The sequence below is a fragment of the Mesocricetus auratus genome, unplaced genomic scaffold (genome assembly GCF_017639785.1).
Source record: "Mesocricetus auratus isolate SY011 unplaced genomic scaffold, BCM_Maur_2.0 Super-Scaffold_100041, whole genome shotgun sequence".
Classification (NCBI taxonomy): domain Eukaryota; kingdom Metazoa; phylum Chordata; class Mammalia; order Rodentia; family Cricetidae; genus Mesocricetus; species Mesocricetus auratus.
In genome coordinates this window covers 1,202,291-1,221,562 of record NW_024429218.1, presented here as the reverse complement: position 1 = coordinate 1,221,562, position 19,272 = coordinate 1,202,291, and positions in this window count along the sequence as shown.

The following is a 19,272-nucleotide window of genomic DNA, read 5'->3' as shown; positions in this document are numbered from 1 at the left end:
GTCTGTTTTGTACATTCCTCAATTACAGCCTCCATTGCACTATGGGGTATAGTTACCTCTTAAAAGATTCATCATGCCAAAAGATTACAGAGAAAGAGGTAATAATAAATGTAGTTTCCTTAGCTCAGCCTCCATATGTTAGTGTTCTATAAATGAAACCAACAACCCCATCCATGGACTCTTTTGTAAAGTTTAGCACCTATGTTTCTACTCAGTGTACTCCTGAGTACATGATGAATGGGAGAGATAGGATGCATACATGACTCAAGGAACTGAAAGATTCCTAAGGTGACCCACTGCCATTTACACACAAATAAACTTAATATTCTGTATTCAAACTGTCTGGGTTGTATTCTATCATGACTGTGGCCTGAAGGAATTCTTCCCATTATTTTTGTCCAACCAGTGCTTGGAGACTTTATCTGCTTTCTTAGTAGCTAGGGCTGTGTCTCTGGGTAACATTATCTATACATGGGAAGCCAATCAGTATGGTTTGGTGATATGTCTCAAAAGTTCATATGTTCTTCATGGAAGTGGAAGGTGGAGCCTAGAGATACATTTTTGAGTTATGAGGGAGGGGAGCTTACAAATGGATTTGTGGTTTTCTCCATGAGAATAGAGTAGCTATCATGGAAATGGAGCAGCATTTCCGCTTTCAAGCTTGAATCCACTTACCTTCTCAACTTCTGACATGTTGACGAATACTATGAGACTCTTACCAGCTACATACATCACATCCTACACTTCTCAGCCTCCAAAACTGTGAACCTCTATTCTTTATACATTCCCCAGTCTCAAGTATTCTAATAAGACAACAGGAAAGAGACTAAGACTCTGGGGTGGTTAATTGTCAACTCAATTTTATTTAAATAACCTAGGAAATCAGTGAAGCATGCCCCTGTGTGTTGGTGAGGATGCTTGCAGAAAGGATTAACCGAAGAGTGATGACCCACCTTGAAGTAGATAGCACCATCCCATAGATTGGTGTCGCAAAGTAACAAAAGAGGAAAGGGAGAAAGCCAGCGGAGGGCCAGCATTTCCTTCACTCTGCTTTCTCTTTATCATGAAGGGAGTTACTCTACCATGTCTTCCCCACTACCACTGACTGACCCTTCTAATGCTGTGACTCAAAATGAATTCTTCCTGACGCAGGTGGATGTATCAATAGTTTGAGGATAGTGATCAAATGTAATTGATACAGACACAAAGCAAAGTCTTGGGCATGCATTCCTTCCACACTTTCTTAGCAGACCTATAGCCTTTTTTTCCTCTTTATCTGACCTTTTTCTTGCCGCCAGGTTAAAGGGAAGTGCAACATCCATACAGCAATGTAGTTCTGATTTGTTTACACTTCTGAATAGACTTTATTCCATTCCAGAGAGAGAATTTGACTTCCTTCCTCAGACGAAGGCTTACCTCCAAGTCCCTATGTTCTTCCCTTAGGTTACTGCTTCCTCCCATTTCCAATCACATTCAGCAGACATGCCTCAATTCTCATTTCTCCTGATGCTTTGCTACACAGAGAGAGAGAGAGGAGAGAGAGAGAGAGAGAGAGAGAGAGAGAGAGAGAGAGAGAGAGACAGAGACAGAGACAGAGAGACAGAGAGACAGAGAGACAGAGAAACAGAGAGACAGAGAGAGAGAGGCACAGATTGATTGCTCTCATAACACTGGAGATATTGAAGGAGAAGCCATCTTTTTTCATCTTTGTTTTTTCAACATATAACTGGCCAAGAATCATTGCTTAACAATTATGTGCTCAATGATCTTAAAACCATACACTTAGTCATAATAACCAATTTTCATTACAGCTATCATGTACTAAAGACTGTCATTTAACTCTCCCCCAGATACTTACTGGTCATATTTATTTTGCCTATTTTCTAAATTGAGGCTCAGAAAAGATTTATGCTTGTCCAAATTCACAGTTAAAAAATGGTACCCAGCTGAACTTTAATTAAAGACCTAACTTCAAAACCCAGTCACAGACTGAACATAAGAATAAATGAATGAAAGTCTACACATAAGGAGAAGTAAAAGAAATAAGTTTTCTAAGTGTAGCAAGGACACAACTGTCTCATGCTCAGTGTGCTATAAACTGCACAGCACTGATGATCTACAGGTGCCCAGAGCCTGAGACACAAGCTCAGGCTAACTTCATTCTCCAAAGCATAGCTTGGCAGATGGAGGTTAGCAGACTAATGTTAGGGTAGAATCCAGGAAAAGAGGGGAAGGAAACTGACAGTCTCACTCTGATCTGTTTGTCCCTTCTTTGGCTTAACATCACTTTTCTTCCAATTCCAAAACAAAATATAGCACTCTTTTTGCCTTCCTCTGCTCTTCAAAGCAGTCAAGTTCTTCCCACAGGCTCATAAAACCATCACATATCCACAGGAGCGGAAAGAACAAGAGGTCCTATAGACTTCAAGTCACAAGCTTGGGTGCTCCCTGGGACAGCTGCTTCAAAGAAAAGACTTGATTCAGTAATTACACCGTCTTCAATAAATTCCCCCAGTGCCTCCAGCCAGTCTTGGTGGCTCCAGACAGCCTTGCTTCCTCTCACTGGCAAAGTTTACCTAGAACTGAATTTTATCAAAATGACAAAGTTATATGGGGATCCAGAATTTTCTTCCACAAGAGGTTTTACCTGTGCTTTCAGGCTCAGGGTGAAAGGAGTTTTAAAAACCTTTTTACTGAGCACACCATCAAGTCTTCCCTCACTGGGGACATCATTGCCCTGAAAGTTGATGGCTAGAATAGAAAGGTATGCTCCTTTCTTGAGGGTCTTCCGAGATGTTTGTGGTCTCAGGTTCTCACACCTGATGCTCTCTTATCCTCAAAATGTGCTACCCTGTACCCACGCATCTCCATCCCATTCTATTTCGACCCTGAGATCTGGGGAGACTAGTGGAGTGACTGAGGGCACTAGAACACCCTGGCAGTAATATGTACTCATGGCTGCAAGATTTGGACAAGTTTCTTCACCTCTTTGCACTTCAGCGACTCCTTTTACTATTACACTGGGTCATGTGAGAATTTAATTTAAAACATATAACCCAATGCAGAATAGTCCCTGCCATATCATCAAAATTGCACAGTTGTCCATTCTTGTCACTATATGATTTTCTCTTACGAGATGTTTCATACTTGGGGTCATTTGTTCAATATTTTCATTTGTCTCAGACACAAAGATTCAAGAGGGTCTGAGAAGGCATCTGTCTTGTTTACTGCTAAGTTTATGCTAAGTTAAACCAAAGCTAAAGTCACACCAGACCTTGTCATGAACAGGTAGCATATTTTATTTCATATCCCCAGTGATAGTACAATTTTAGACTTCTAGTACATAAGAAGCAATATGTTTTAGATTAGCAAGTGATGCATTTTAAAGAGATACAGATTGATAGAAATAGGAAATATGTAAGGCTAGAGAGAGGGCTCAGTGATTAAGAGCACTTGCTGCTCTTCCAGAGGACCCAGATTTGACTTCTAGTGCTCACATAATGGTTCAAAACTATCCATAACTCCAGTTCTAGGGAATCCAACACCACTTTCTAGTTCTATTGTTTGTAGATGTACACACAGGCAAAATACTCATGTACATAAAGAAAAAGGAAATGTGATAGCCAGGCATGTGCAAAAATGCCTATGTTTCTTTCCCCAAACTTAGTTTCCAATGGAAACTATCTATAATAAAGGTGATTGCCATGTGGCAATGGAAAACAGAAAAGAAACACACATTGCTTCCAAGTGCTGTTTCAGGGTGGCTGGGTTGAGTAGAGATGAAATCAAAACTACCCTGGGCCACTGACATAAGGGAAGCTCCTCTTCAGCTGCAGCCCTGTGGTTGTGCTGGTCTTTAGGGTTCTGGAGGGGTGTGCTCTCAGACCCTAGGCCTCTCAGGCATCAGTGTGGGACAACTCCATATCTTACAGCACAAGCTCTCAGCATTTTCAGCAACAAGAAAATGAGCTTACACATCAAACCAAGTAAAATAGCAAAGCAAGGAATCTTAGACCATTCAGTTCCTTGTCCAATCAAAGGCATTAGATCTGTTTTTATTCCCAATCTTTTGGAATGAAAAAAAATCATTGGAAGTATAGTAAGGTTAAGTGGAAATTCATGGCTGACCTTAACAGCAGTGGTACCAGAATTTTCCTTAAGGAGAAGATAGGTAAAGAGTGGAACTCTGAAGCATGGATGTCAGCAGGCATTCCAGCAGCCAAGGAAAAGAAAGCAATTCTGGTGAGGTCAAAGAGAAAACGAGAGGAGGGGAGGAGAGGGGAGGGGAGGAGAGGGGAGGGGAGGAGAGGGGAAGGACAGGAGAAAACACTTATGCTCTGGGAAAGAAAAGAGGGATAGGATGGTTGGAGAATGAAGACAAAGGAGGAAGGAGGAGGGAGGAAGCTACCATGCTGTGGCAAGTGAGAGAAATCCCTAGGGGTATTGAAGTTGAAAAATGCCTTTGCAAAATTTTAATTTGAATAGTATTTGTACATATTCAAGGATTATAGTATGATAATTCAATATATGTGTATCGCTTGTAATGAACAAATCTGGCTACTTAGTGCTTCTCAGTCTTCAAACATTCATTACTTCTATGTGTTAGGAACATTCAAGTCTTACTAGCTATTTCAAAATTCATAATAAATTATTTCAGACTGTATACATCTGACTAAGCTATAGATAACCTGAACAAATATTTCCCATCTAATTGTGCTCTTAGAAACAAAGCTGGCAGACATGTAATTTGAAATGCTGTTCCTGAGATATTGACTATAACCAAACTACCCTCTCTCATATGTGCTTCTCAGTAACATCAACCCACACAAGTACAATCTGGCATGAGGCAGCTGTGTCTAAGTGCGTATGCAGTTTATGCTGAGTTTTCCCATCTAGGTTGATTGTACATAGAATTAAGACAATGAACATTATCAGGTGAGACCACATAGTGTACAGAAGCCAAGATGAGAGTCAACAGCTTCTGTAAGAAATGGAAGCAGCTGAGAGTCATTAAAAACATGATACAGGAATTACCAAAACATCTCATTTAGACAACAGAGAGGAAAGACCCTGGCTGGCATAAGGACACATATGAATTAAACACTTGTAAAAATGTTTGTGCTCTGATGTCTTGCAGCTGGGTGCATGCTGAAAATAAAAAGGTTTCATGGGAAGAACAGAGATGTAGAAAACCATTGAACACATTTGTAATCAGATCACTCAAGGGCAGTAATAGCCTGAATATAAATGCTAATGGGGAGAAATTTCCACCATCAAAATGCATCTAGTTCACAGCTAATCTGCAACACTTTCATATCTGGCTTGACCCTTAGGTATTCTTTAGTGATCAATCACATCAAAATTATGACCAAGGCTGTATTCTTCCTTCTGAGTTGACAGAAAAAAATGTATTTAAAGATTCTATACAAGTGTCATATGTGGGAAACTAATTTTTGAGGCTTTCAAACTAGAGAGTGTATATGATAAAGAAAAACATTTTATCTTTTGTTTTGAGATCCCCTTTAATCATGGGAAAACTCAGTTACGACCACATCAGAACAATAATGTGCTAGGGAGACTTGCAAATGACCTAATATCAATTATGGATTACATAGACATTACAGGACTCTCCTATGAGAATATCTGTGTCGATGAGGAGTGTTGATGCTACAAAACATGCTACACTGCCTCTCTCCATCCTTTTTGGCATTTTATAAAGAAAAGGAAGAGATTTCTGGAATTCTTTGGACTCAAAAGATCTACTTGGATCCATGCTTTCCCTAGAGAGCATCTTTGACAACTGAGCTGAGATGGGCTTGGGCACTGTAAAAGTTTGAGTGTGAAATGTCCACCACAGGCTCATATGTTTGAAAACTTAGTCCCCAACTGGTGGCACCATTTCAGCAGGTTATGGGACCTTTGTAACACGTGACCTAGTTAACAGAAATGAGTTATTGGACCTTAAATGTTATATCTGCCTCTAGTTCCATCTAAGATCTCATCAAGATACAGCCAATTCATAAGCTCACACGAGGCTTACTCATCTTGGCCTTTATTTGCATGTGATGATCTTACCTAGACACCACACATATGTGTGTAGAGTAGTTTGGTAGAATTAATATCTCAGGTACTTAAGCTACCATGTTTTCCTCACCAGACAGGACCCATAATGCTCTTGAGTTGTGAGTCAACATAAGCCTCTCCCCCATTAGCTGTTGTCTGTAAGGTAATTTATTGCAGTGATCAGAGAAGTAACTAATAAAGAAGTTAATTACCAAGTGTCTGGCTATTATGATAGACCTGACTGGTGGCATATGGACCTAAGGATCTGGTTTATGGAAAGGATGGAGAAGGTTTTGAATATGTATGCTATTCAAGGTCTCTAAGCAGACACTGTTGGGTATGTTTATGAGATGTGGAAAACATGTTGACAGAAACATGTTCAGTAAAGGTTGAACATATGATGGTTCAGGAGGAAATTGGGACCTTCTGTCAATTAGACTGGATGCTACTCCTGTTATACTCCAGACCGGATACACACTATAGCTTTCAGCTTAGTATGTTAGTACTTTTATGGGACTCCTGAAAGTGTGAATGAGTGGGTCTCTGATTTTTGTGCCTCCTTGTGGGGCTCTTATACTTTACTGCTGGTTTGACTTGCCCAACTTTGATATGGTGGATTTTGTTTTGTCTTATTATATTTTATTTTGTTACATTTTGTTCTTATCTCCCAGAAACCTATTCTTTTCTAATGGGAGACAGAAAGGGAGTGGATCCAGTTGAGAGAGGAGGTAGGGAGGAACCAGAAGGAATAGAAGGAGAAGAAATTGCATTCACATTATATTGCATGAAAAAAGAACCTATGTTTAATAAAATCGGAAAAAGAAATTGATCCCCAAATGTAAAGAAAAAAATAAGGAAAGAAGAAAGGAAGCTAGGAAGGACGGTAAGAAGGCAAGAATCTAGTTGTATTCTGTCCGGGTCCTAAAAAGTTAAGTGATACTGAACTTGAGTTGAAGGCTACCTAATTTTGTTGAGGAAATTTCAAGACAAGATAACATTCAAATTACAGCATGATTGTTGCTCTCTGTTTTAACCAGAATTATAACTAGACTCTAGAGCAGCAGTTCTCAACCTGCAGGTCACGCGAGCCCTTTCACAGGTGTCACATATCAGAAATTTACATTACAATTCATAACCATAGCAAAATTACAGCTGTGAAGTAGCAATGAAATAATTTTATGGTGGGGGTCACCTCGACATGAGGAACTGTATTAAAGGATCACAGCATTCCAAAGGTTGAGAACCACTGATCTTGAGCAAAGAATAAAGAAGGGGAAAAATGTGTAGTTTAGTGAGAAAAGAAACACGAGAGTATTTAAAGTAGGTGGGTACAGCAAGGTGGCAGTAATTGATAAACACATTTGTACTATTAAGAGGGACCGACCACACACTTTGTAGCAGGACAATAGCAAAGGAGCTATGAAGGGAAGATTCCATCCATCAGAGGCTCGAGGGGCTGGTACTCAAAACACATGAGAGACTTCCATTGGAAAGACGGTGCCGCCTCAGGTGTGCTCTGTTCACGAAGCACTGCTTTCCCATAGCTAGCATATATTTATGCAGTGGGCAGTGCAGCAAGAGTAAACGGAAGCTATGTGCTATCTTGATAACATGTATGCGTTTTTGATTTTCAGGCTTACAGAATGTAAAAGTGACAGTCATCAAGGTTTATACCAAGGTTCCAGAAACAACAACAACAAAACAAACAAACAACAACAACAACAACAAAAAACAACTGATGTGGTCAAACAATCATGTGTGGGGTTGAGGAGGGGTAGTCTAAGCCTAAATTACTGTGGAGGGGCAGATGACATAGCTCAGCAGGTAAAATACTCTGTCAAGTCTGATGCCCTGAATTATTGGAAAAGAACTGACTCTACAAAGTTGTTCTATGAATTCCACATGTATATTATAACATGTATGCACATCCCCCTCTTTCTTTCTCTCCCACGTGTGTGTGTGCGTGCACGCGTGCACACACACACACAGAAAGAGAGAAATGGATAATTGTTTTACATGTTATGATGGAGAATCCAAGATGTAAGAGGTGCTAAGAAAATAAAACATCTACCTAGGAAAGTTGCTGACACTGATAGAGCCAACCCAAGAGAGAGCATGTGTTCAGTGGAAGGCATAGTATCATCTTAAAGTAACCAAGGAGCATGTTGAATTGTGTGAGGAGTTAGACACCTCTGAACTAATTTTGGTAGCTAGAGAATTGCTAGGAATGTATTGACTTAGGACTAATTGTGGTGAAAAGCAGTCATTTAACTTGATTAGCTTGTACCAATGAGGTCCTGGAAGTGCATGAAAAAAATGCTACCCCAAACAGGTGGCTTTTCACAGTGGGAAAGGGCTATAGCAAAGAACTGAAGCCATAAGCAAAAATGAAATTTGAAGAAAAAACTGATAGATCACAAAATCATTATCTTAAGTGAGGTATACTAAACTGAGAAAGGCACACACACACGCACACACTTATGTGGAAGTGGACATGAGTGTAGACCATAGTACTGAAAAGAGTTGATGAGAAAGGAAAATAGAGATGTCTGAGGAAAGCGGTGGGAAGGCAACAGAAGGTTAGAGATGGAAGTCGAAACAAGAGTCCTGGTAGCACAAGGGTACAGGTTTGGTATGGAGAGATGTAGCGGATGAACACCAACCAATACAAAGTATGCATGGAAATGCCATAGTGATGGCTTAGTCTGCATGCCAATGTGAATGAATGCCTAAAAAGTCAAAAAATAAAAAGTGGAAGGATCACACCTTAGCTTGTCAGTTGGAGAGATCAGAAACTAAAGGGGAAACGGCATGTCAGAGTTATATTTAAAACAGGGGTTTTGTTTTTACTATGATGCACTTGTCTGCATAAGGGGTATGTTAATTCATTATTTACTACTTGCTATTTACAACATTTCACTTCAAGAAGAATAAAGCTAAAAGAGATAGGTTTAGCAACAGAGATGTTCTCATGGAATCACTGCTCATCTATGCTAGTGTCTGCAAAGGACCAGAAAGAGTTTGGAGAGTGCCAGAAATCAGAAGTTGATGTCAGAGATGTGAGAAGATTTGGTGCTTCACAAATGCCCGCCCCCCCCCAATTTTCCCAGGCTTAAGCCCATTCTATCAAGTCACCTGAAAGGTACCAATCAGGTTTGAGTTTGAATGTTCAGAAAAGAATGATCTACTACCAGGATTCCATGTTTTGGAAATCCTTTCACAAACAGCAAATGATGTTCATGATTGGTAGAGAGCTGAACATATACTAAGAGAAAGTTTTGCTCATTGCATTTCTAAGAGTGAATGGAAGTTCCACGAAATAGAAAGCATCTTATACTTCAAGTAAAAAATCCTATTTTCCTTCTCCATTGCTGGTAGGAGTGCCAACTTGTTCAGCCACTTTGGAAATCAGTATGGAGATTCCTCAAAAAATGGGAATAAACCTACCACAAGACCCAGCAACTCCACTCTTAGGCATATATCCAAAAGATGCCCATTCATACAACAAGGATGTCTGTTCCACTATGTTCATAGCAGCATTATTTTTAATAGCCAGAACTTGGAAGCAACCTAGATGCCCCTCAACCGAAGAGTGGATAGAGAAAATGTGATACATTTACACAATGGAGTACTTTTCAGCAGAAAAAAAACAATGGAATCCTGAGATTTGCAGGCAAATGGATGACACTAGAAGAAACCATCCTGAGTGAGGTAACACAGTCACAAAAAGAGAAACATGGCATGTACTCTCTCATATATGGAATTTAGACATAGATCTGGAGAGTGCCAGCCTACAATCCCATGGCCAGAGAGTCTGGGAAACAGAATCTTCATTCAGTGGCTGATGGAAGAAGAGGCAGACTCCCACGGCTAAGCACTGAGCTGAACTCAAGAAAGCCAGTAACAGAGAGGGAGGACTGATGACAAAGGGATTAAGACTGGGCTGGTTTAACCCCCCAGAAATAGCTGACCTGACAAGGGTTAACTCTTGAATCCCAGGCTGATGCCTGGGAACCCTGAATGGAACTGATTAAGACCCCCTGAATGTGGGTGTCAGAGAAGAGGCCTAGGTAATCTATTGAGCCTTGGGCAGTAGATCAGTATTTATCCCGAGTATACAAATGGACTTTGGACTCCCATCCAACAATGTGAGATGCACTCTCAACCTGAACTCTTAGGGGAGGGTCTAGGCCTTGCCCTGAATGAAATGACAGACTATGAACACCCCCAAGGAGGGCCTCACCCTCCCTGGGAAAATGAGGAGATATTGGGGGGTTGGGGGAGGGCACGGGAGGAGGGGAGGGAAACGGAGAGGGACCTGGAACTGACTTGTGAAGCAACCTTGTTTCTAATTTAAATTTAAATTTAAAAATAAATAATAAAAAAAGAGAATCCTGTGTTCAATCCCTGCTTTACATGTAAGATCTGATAATCTTAAGTTAGTAGTAGAACTCCAGGGCCAGTATGCAAGGATGTAACAGTGGCACTTTTACCTTGGTGGTAATCAATATCTGTCTAATTGGATTTAAGGCCTGCTCAACAGCATGGCATTTGTGCCTGGTGCTGTAAACCTAGCTAACTATCTGTAGCTGGAGAGGTTATGGAACCCACTACTGACACTTTTCCTAAACTGGTATAATGTCTAACTATATTCTAAATAATTATATTATACCCATAACATTAGTGTAGCTTTCATCCCTATCAAAGAAGCTTCTTTTGCAGCAGCAGCAGACGGAGACTACTACAGAAAGACACAATTGGTCAAAATACAAATAAGAGACTATAGGGTGCTTAATCCCAATTTTTACACCTGCAATGCAGGCGCTACACTTAAGACTCAGAGAAAATTGCACAAGAGGTGGTGACAAGATTGTAAAAGCCTGATGATCAGAACATTTGTTGTGTCCAGACATGACAGGAAGCTGCACCAAAGGGATTTCAACTATTGTCTCCTAAGACCTGCATAATTACCCCATTAGTTGACAGGTCAACATGAGTAGGGACATTTCATAAGGCCCACCTTTAGATGAAGAGATACAGTCAATCAATGGCTGCTAACAGATGGGAATGAGGTCCAATTGGTCAGTAAATCCAAAATGGTTGGCCCTAAACCCTTGTACATTTGAGCAACATTAAATGGACTACAATAGGGTGTGTGTGTGTGTGTGTGTGTGTGTGTGTGTGTGTGTGATAACTGAGAAGTGTTAATGAATTTTAGAGGGAGATGGTTGGGAAATTGGAGGGTTAGAGTGGGAAGAAGGAGGAATGTAAATTATGTAAATACAGTATCCATATATGATATTCTCCCAAAATAAAAATTTTAAATAAAAATAATACAACTCCCTAAATTGAAAAGTATATTTTTGTTAAGAATAGGGATGCATCCTATAACTTCACACTCTGCTTTCCTCCTAGAGGGAAATTTCTAAAATCAATTTACTTATCTACTTAGGCTGTTTTTAGTATTTACTTATTTATATTGTTCGAGTGAGGTAACATTTATTTATCCATTTCATAGCAAGCCGACATGTGAGCCACTATTTTTGCAATTTTATACACAATGCTGAAGTGAGTATTCTTGTCTATTGGAAATGATAAATACCCATTTCAGTAGCTTAGGCATTTAGCTATAACATCCTGGACAGGATGGTGTCCACCTGACAGATAGTATATTAAAGTGGCAAATTTAATGAAAATTTCCATTATTTCTTTTTAATTGAAAACATATTCTTCTCTCAAACAATACATCATGACCACAGTTTGAACTCCCTGCACTCCTTCTGGCACTCCCTCCACTCCCCCTCCTTTTATTTCTTAGCTGTGGTTTTGTACCTTTGGTATAAAATCTTTATTTTGCTCTTTCCTAATTATTCTTGAAATTAAGAAAATTGTATCAGGACTGGAAAGATGGTTCTGGGGTTAACATCACTTGCTGCTTTTCTAGAGGACCCAGGTTTAGTTTCACCTGTAACTCTAGGTCCAGGGGACTCCATGCCCTCTTCTGATCTCCACAGGCAGCAGGCATGTGTGTATACATGTGTGCACGTGTGTGTGTGTGTGTGTGTGTGTGTTGTAACAGCAAGCATATTAAATACATGCAGACAAAGCATCCTATACACAAAGTAAAAAATAAATGAATCTTTTCAAAAAAGAACCTTGCATAATGTGTTTATTTATTTAGTAATTTCATTTTACATTCCAACCACAATCGTCCCTCTCATTCCTCTTCCCACCCCCATTCACTCCTTCAAAAGGTAAGGCTTCCCATGGGGAGTCAACAAAGCCTGGCATATTAAGTTGAGGTAGGACCAAGCCACTCCCCACTACATTAAGACTTGTATCATGAAAAATAAAAACCCAGAGTGGTTCAATCTTTATGCTGAAGCTCAGAGAAGCAAATCAGCCAGCCACTAGCTCTTACCTCAACCTCAGGCTAAAAGACTGACCTTTCTTCAGGAGTCCTGAGAGGCAAAAGGTCTGATTTCCTGTTTCCTCCTCTGTCTCTGCCTCCCTAGTGCTGGGATTAAAGGCTTATGCTCTCAAGTGCTGTGATCAAAAGCATGAGCTTTGTTACTCTTCACTCTTGTGTAGGACAGGGTGGCTGGCCTTGAACTCAAAGAGATCCATCTGCCTGTCTCCTGAGTCCTAGAATTAAAGGTGTGTATCACCATTGCCTGATCTCTATGGCGTGTGGCTAACTTTGCTTTCTGAACCCTCAGGCAACTCTTAATAAATCATAATATATTACCACAAAGGCTGAGCATGACATCCTACCATAAGGAATGGGCTCCTACAAGCTATCTCATGTACCATGGATAGATCCTGTTCCTACTCCCAGGGGCCCCTCAGGTAAAACTGTCACCCACATAGGGAGGGCTTAGTTCAGTCCCCTGTAGGCTCCACTACTTAGTTCAGCTGTTTCTGTATATTTCTCTATCATAATGTTGACCTCCCTTGCTCATATATTTCCTCCTGCCCCTCTTCAGCTGAATTCCTGGAGCTTGGCCTGATGCTTGTTTGTGGATCTCTGTATCTGGTTCCATCAGTTACTGGATGAAGGTTCTATGATAACAGTATTCACCAGTAGGGTATTCACCAATCTGATTTCAGGCAACCTGTCTACCACTTCTAGGAGTCATCCTTGTGGATTCCTGGGAATTTCCTTAGGACCAAGTATCTCCCTAACCCCATAATGTCTCCCTCTATCAAGATATCTCTTTCATTGCTTTCCCCCCACCGTTCCTCCCCCAACTCATTCTTCTTGATCCTTCATACTCTCATCCTCCAGCCCATCCCCTTTACCACCCTTCCTCCTCCCCTATTTACCCAGGATATCCCATATAACCCCCCCCTTCCCAGGGTGTCACCTAGCTTCTCTGGAGCTGTGGGTTGTAGTTTGGCTATCCTTTGCTTTACATCTAGTATTCACTTATGAGTGATTACATACCATGTTTGTCTTTCTAATTATGTGTTACCTCACTCAAGATATTTTTTTCTTGTTCCATCCATTTGCTTGGAGAGTTTTCTTTCCATTTTACAAATTTGACTTCCTTGTCAAAAATCAGGTGTTCATAGGTGTGTGGGTTAATGTTAGCATTTTCATTCAGTTCCACCTGCCTCTTTTTATGACAATACCAAGTTTTTTATTATTACTATAGCTCTATATTAGAGTTTGAGTTCAGAATGGTGATGTCTCCAGAATTTTTTTTGTTCTACAGGATTGTTTTAATTATTCTGGTTTTTTTTCCATTAAGTTGAGTATTGTTCTTCTTTCAAGGTCTGTGAAGAATTGTGATGGGATTTTAATGGGGTTTGTATTCAAACTGTAGATTACTTTTGATAAGATTGCCATTTTTAGTATGGTGATCATACCTATTCAAGAGCATGGGAAATCTTTTAACTTTCTGATATCTTCTTTAATTTCTTTCTTCAGAGACTGAAAGGTTTTCATTTGTTTGGTTAGACTTATCACAATATATTTTATATTTACAGTATTGTAAAAGGTGATGTTTCTCTGATTTCTTTCTTAGCCCATTTATTATATGTATATAGGAGGGCTACTGATTTTTTTTATTAATTTTGTATCCTGCCACTCTACTGAAGATGTTTACCAGCTGTAGGAGTTTCCCAGTAGAGTTTTTGGGGTCACTTATATGTATTGTGATATCATCTGTGTATAGTGATAGTTTGACATTTCTTTTCCAATTTGTATCCCCTTGATCTTCTTTTCTTGCTTTATTGCTCTGGCTAGAACCTCCAATATTATATTGAATAAATATAGAGTAGACTGCCTTCTCTTGTTCCTGATTTTAGCAGAATCACATTCTTTCCATTTAATTTGATATTGGCTGTCATTTTGGTATATATTGCTTTGTTGTATTTAACTATGTTTCTTGTATCCCTGATCTCTCCAAGACCTTTATCATGAGGAGATATTGGATTTTATGGAATGCTTTTTGAGCATCTGATGAGATGATCATGTGGTTTTTCTTTTTTTCAGTTTGTTTACTCGATGGATTACATTGATAGATTTCTGTATATGGAATCAACTCTGCACCTCTGGGATGACACCTACTTGGTCATGGTGGATAATTTTTTGATGTGTTCCTGGATTTGGTTTGCCTATATTTTATTGAGTATTTTTTAAATCAGTATTCATGAGGGAGACTGGTCTGCAGTTCTCTTTCTTTGTTGCACTTTGTGTGGTTTGGTTATCAGGCTAACTGTAGCCACATAAACGGAGTCTGGCAATGTTCCTTCTATTTTATTGTGCGGAACAATTTGAAGAGTATTGGTATTAGCTCTTCTTCGAAATTCTGGTAGAATTTTGCACTGAAACTATGTGACCCTGGACTTTTTTGGGGGTGGGGAGGTTGGGAGTATTTTACTGATTGTTTATATTTGCTTAGGGATTATAGATCTATTTAAATTGTTTATTTGGTCTAGATCTAAATTTTGTGTGTAGTATCTATCCAGAAAACTATCCACTTATTTTAAATTTTCCAGTTTTGTGGAGTACAGATTTTTGGATTATTTTTTTAATGTCTGTTGTTATGTTCCCCTTTATGTTTATGACTTGGTTAATTTGGGTATTTTCTCTCTGCCTTTTGGTTAGTGTGGATAGGGTTTGTCTATCTTGTTGGTTTTCTCAAAGAACCAACTCTTTGTTTCATTGATCTTTCTGTTATTCTCTTTGTTCTATTTTATTGATTTCAGCCCTCAATTTTATTATTTCCCAGCATTCACTCCTCCTGGATGAGTTTACTTCTTTTTGTTCTAGAGTTTTCAGTTGTACTGGTGCATCACGAGTGAGATTTCTTCATCTTCTTTATTTAGGCACTTACTGCTATGAACTTTCCTCCTAGTACTTTTTTCATAGTGTCCCATAAGTTTGGTTCTTTTGTACATGCATTTTCATTGAATTCTAGGAATTTTTACATTTTTTTATTTCTTTCATGACCCAGTGGTGATTCAATTCAGCATTATTCAGATTCCATGCATTTGTAGGCTTTCTTAATTTGAATTCTAACTTTAGTCCATGGTGATCTGATAAGATATAGGTTTTTATTTCAATTTTTTGTATCTGTTGAGATTTGCTTTGTGGCTGAGTATGTGAGTATGTGGTCAAGTTTAGAGAAGGTTCTTTAAGGTGCTGAGAAGAAAGTATATTCTTTTATGTTTAGATGGAATGTTTGTTAGGAAATTGGTGAGAGTAGGATATTGAAGTCTCCCACAAGTCTGATGTGAAATTTAAACTTTAGTAATGTTCCTTTTACAAATGTGGGTGCGTTTGTATTTGGGGCATAAATGTTCAGAACTGGTAGAATTTTCCTTTGATGAATATGAAACATCCTTCATCATCTCTTTTGATTATTTTAGTTTGAAGTCTGTTTTGTTAGATATTAGGATAGCTACACCAGCTTGCTTCTTAAGTCCATTTGATTGGAAACCCTTTCCTATCCTTTACTTTGAGGTACTGTCTTGAAGTTGAGGTGTGTTTCTTGTATGCAGCAGTGGGATGGATCCTGTTTTTGTATCCATTCTGCTATACTTGGTCTTTTTGTAGACAATTAATTCCATTGATATTAAGGAATATTAATGACCAGTGATTGTTAATTCCTGTTATTTTTTGGTGGTTGTGTGTGTGTGTGTGTGTGTGTGTGCCTGTCTGTCTGTCTGTCTGTCCCTTCTTTTGGATTTGCTGGTGTGGGATTATCTATTGCTGGTGTGTTTTCATGGGTCTAGATAACTTCCTTGAATTGGAATTTTCCTTCTGGTACTTTCTTCAGGTCTGGGTTTGTGGATAGGTATTTTTTGAATCTGGTTTTGTTATGGAATATCTTTTTTCTCCATCTACAGTGATCAAAAGTTTTGCTGGGTATAGTAGTATGGGCAGTCATCCATGGTCTCTTAGTGTTTGCATAAAGCCTGTCTAGGAGCTTCTGGCTTTCAGAGTCTCCATTGAGAAGTGGGATGTAATTCTGATATGTGTGCCTTCACATATTACTTGGCCTTTTTCCTTTGCAGCTCTTCATATTCTCTCTTTATTCTGTATATTTTGTTTTTTGATTATTATGTGGTGCGAGGATTTTTTGGTATAGTCTATTTGGTGTTCTGTCAGCTATTTGTATCTTCATGGGAATTTCCTTCTTTATGTTGGGTAAATTTTCTTCTGTGATTTTGTTGAATATATTTTCTGTACCTTTGAGCTGGGATTCTTCTTCTACTACTATTATTCGTAAGTTTGGTCTTTTCATGGTGTCTCAGATTTTCTGAGCATCTTGTGTTATAAATTACTTAGCTTTAATGTTTTCTTTGACTGATGAATCTATCTCCTCTATCATATCTAAAATTCATGAAATTCTGTCTTCCATCTCTTGCATTTTGTTAGTTATGCTTGCATATGTAGTACCTGTTTGTTTATCCTGGTTTTCCATTCCCTGAATTCCCTTGGTTTGTGCTTTCTTTATTGCCTCTATTTCAATTTTCAGGTCTTGAACTGTTCCTTTACCTGTTTATTTGCTTCTTTTTTTCTAAGAGATTTAATGATTTCTTCCAATTTTTTGCTTGTCTTTGATTTCTTAAAGGGAATTTTACATTTCCTCTTTAAGGGCCTCTGTCATCTTCATGAAGTTATTTTTTCCTTTTTGTAATTTAAGTTAGAAATAAGCTTGCTTCACATGTCAATCCCAGCTTCCTCTCCCTCCCCCCAGGCAATCACCACTCTGTTCCCCAGGGAGGGTGAGGCCTTCCTTGGGGGATCCCCAGAGTCTGTCATTTCATTCAGGGCAGGGCCTAGGCCATCCCCCAAGATTCCAGGCTGAGAGAGCATCCCTCATTGTGGGATAGGTACCCAAAGTCCATTTGTATGCCAGGGATAAATACTGATTTACAACCCAAGGCCCCATATTTTGCCTAGGCCTCCTCACTGACACATACATTCAGGGGGTCTTTATCAGTCTCATGCTGGATTCCCACCATCAGACTGGGGTCCAAGAGGTCCCCCTTGTTCAGGTCAGCTGTTTCTGGGGGTTAAACCAGCCCAGTCTTGACCCCTTAACTCAACAGACTTCCCTCTCTGTCAATGGATTCCAGGAGTTCAGTTCAGTGTTTGGCTGTGGGTGTCTGCCTCTGCTTCCATCAATCCCTCAATGAAGGTTCTGTTTCCCGGACTCTCTAGCAGTGGGATTGTAGGCTGACACTGCCCTGATCCATGTCTAAAATCCATATATGAGTGAGTACATACCATGTTTGTCTTTTTGTGACTGGTTTACCTCACTCCATTTGCCTGCAAATGTCAAGATTTCATTTATTTTTTTCTGCTGAGTAGTACTACATTGTGTAAATATACCACATTGTCTCTATCCATTCTTCAGTTGCGGGGCATCTAGGTTGCTTCCAGGTTCTGGATATTACAAATAATGCTGCTATGAATATAGTGGAACAGACATCCTCGTTATATGAATGTGCATCTTTTGGGTATATGCCTAAGATTGGAATTGCTGGGTCTTGTGGTAGACTGAGTCCCATTTTTCTGAGGAATCTCTATACTGATTTCCAAGTTTGGTGTACAAGTTGGCACTTCCACCAGCAGTGTAGGATTGTTCCCCTTCTCCACATCCTCTCCAGCATAAACTGTCATTGGTGTTTTTTATTTTAGCCATTCTGACAGGAATAAAATGGTATTTCAGAGTTGTTTTGATTTGCATTTCCCTGGTGGCTAGGGATGTTGAGCACTTTCTTAAGAGTCTCTCCATTTTAGACTCCTCTAAATTGTCTATTGAGTTTTGGAGGCCTCTTTTTAATTGGATGCTTTGGTGTTTTGGATACTTGCATCTTGAGTTCTTTTAAAATTTTGGAGATCAGCCCTCTGTCACATGTGGGGTTAGTTAATATCTTTTCCCATTCTGTGGATTGCCTTTTGTCTTGTTGACTGTGTCCTTTGCCTTACAAAAACTTCTCAGTTTCAGGAGGTCTGATTTATTAATTGTTGATCTCAGTGTCTGTGATACTGGAGTTATGTTCAGGAAGCAGTCTCCAGTAATAATTTGTTCAAGGGTACCTCCCACTTTCTATTCTAAGAGGTTCAGTGTGGCTGGATTTATGTTGAGGTCTTTCATCCATTTGGACTTAAGTTTTGTGCATGGTAATAGACATGGATCTATCTGCAGTCTTCTACACTCAAGCATCCTGTTAAACCAGCACCATTTTGTTGAAGATGCTTTTCTTTTTTCCATTGTATAATTTTAAATTATTTGTCAAAATCAGGTGTTCATACATGTATGGGTTAATACCAGGGTGTTCAATTCAATTCCATTGGTCTGCCTCTCTATTTTTATGCCAATATCAAGCTGTTTTAAGGTCTATAGCTCTATAATAGAGCTTGAAGCCAGGGATGTTGATGTCTCACGAAGTTCCTTTATGGCACAGGGTTTTTTGGCTATCCTGGGTCTTTTGTTTTTCTATATAAAGTAGAAAATTGTTCTTTCAAGGTCTGTGAAGAATTGTGCTGGTATTTTAATGGGGATTGCATTGAATCTATAGATTGCTTTTGGCAAGATTGCCATTTTTACTACATTGATCCTACCTATCCATGAGAATGGGAGATCTTTCCATTTTCTGGTGTCTTCTTTAATTTCTTTGAGAACTCAAAGTTCTTGTGATACAGGTCTTTCACTTGTTTGGTTACAGTTACCCCAAGGTATTTTA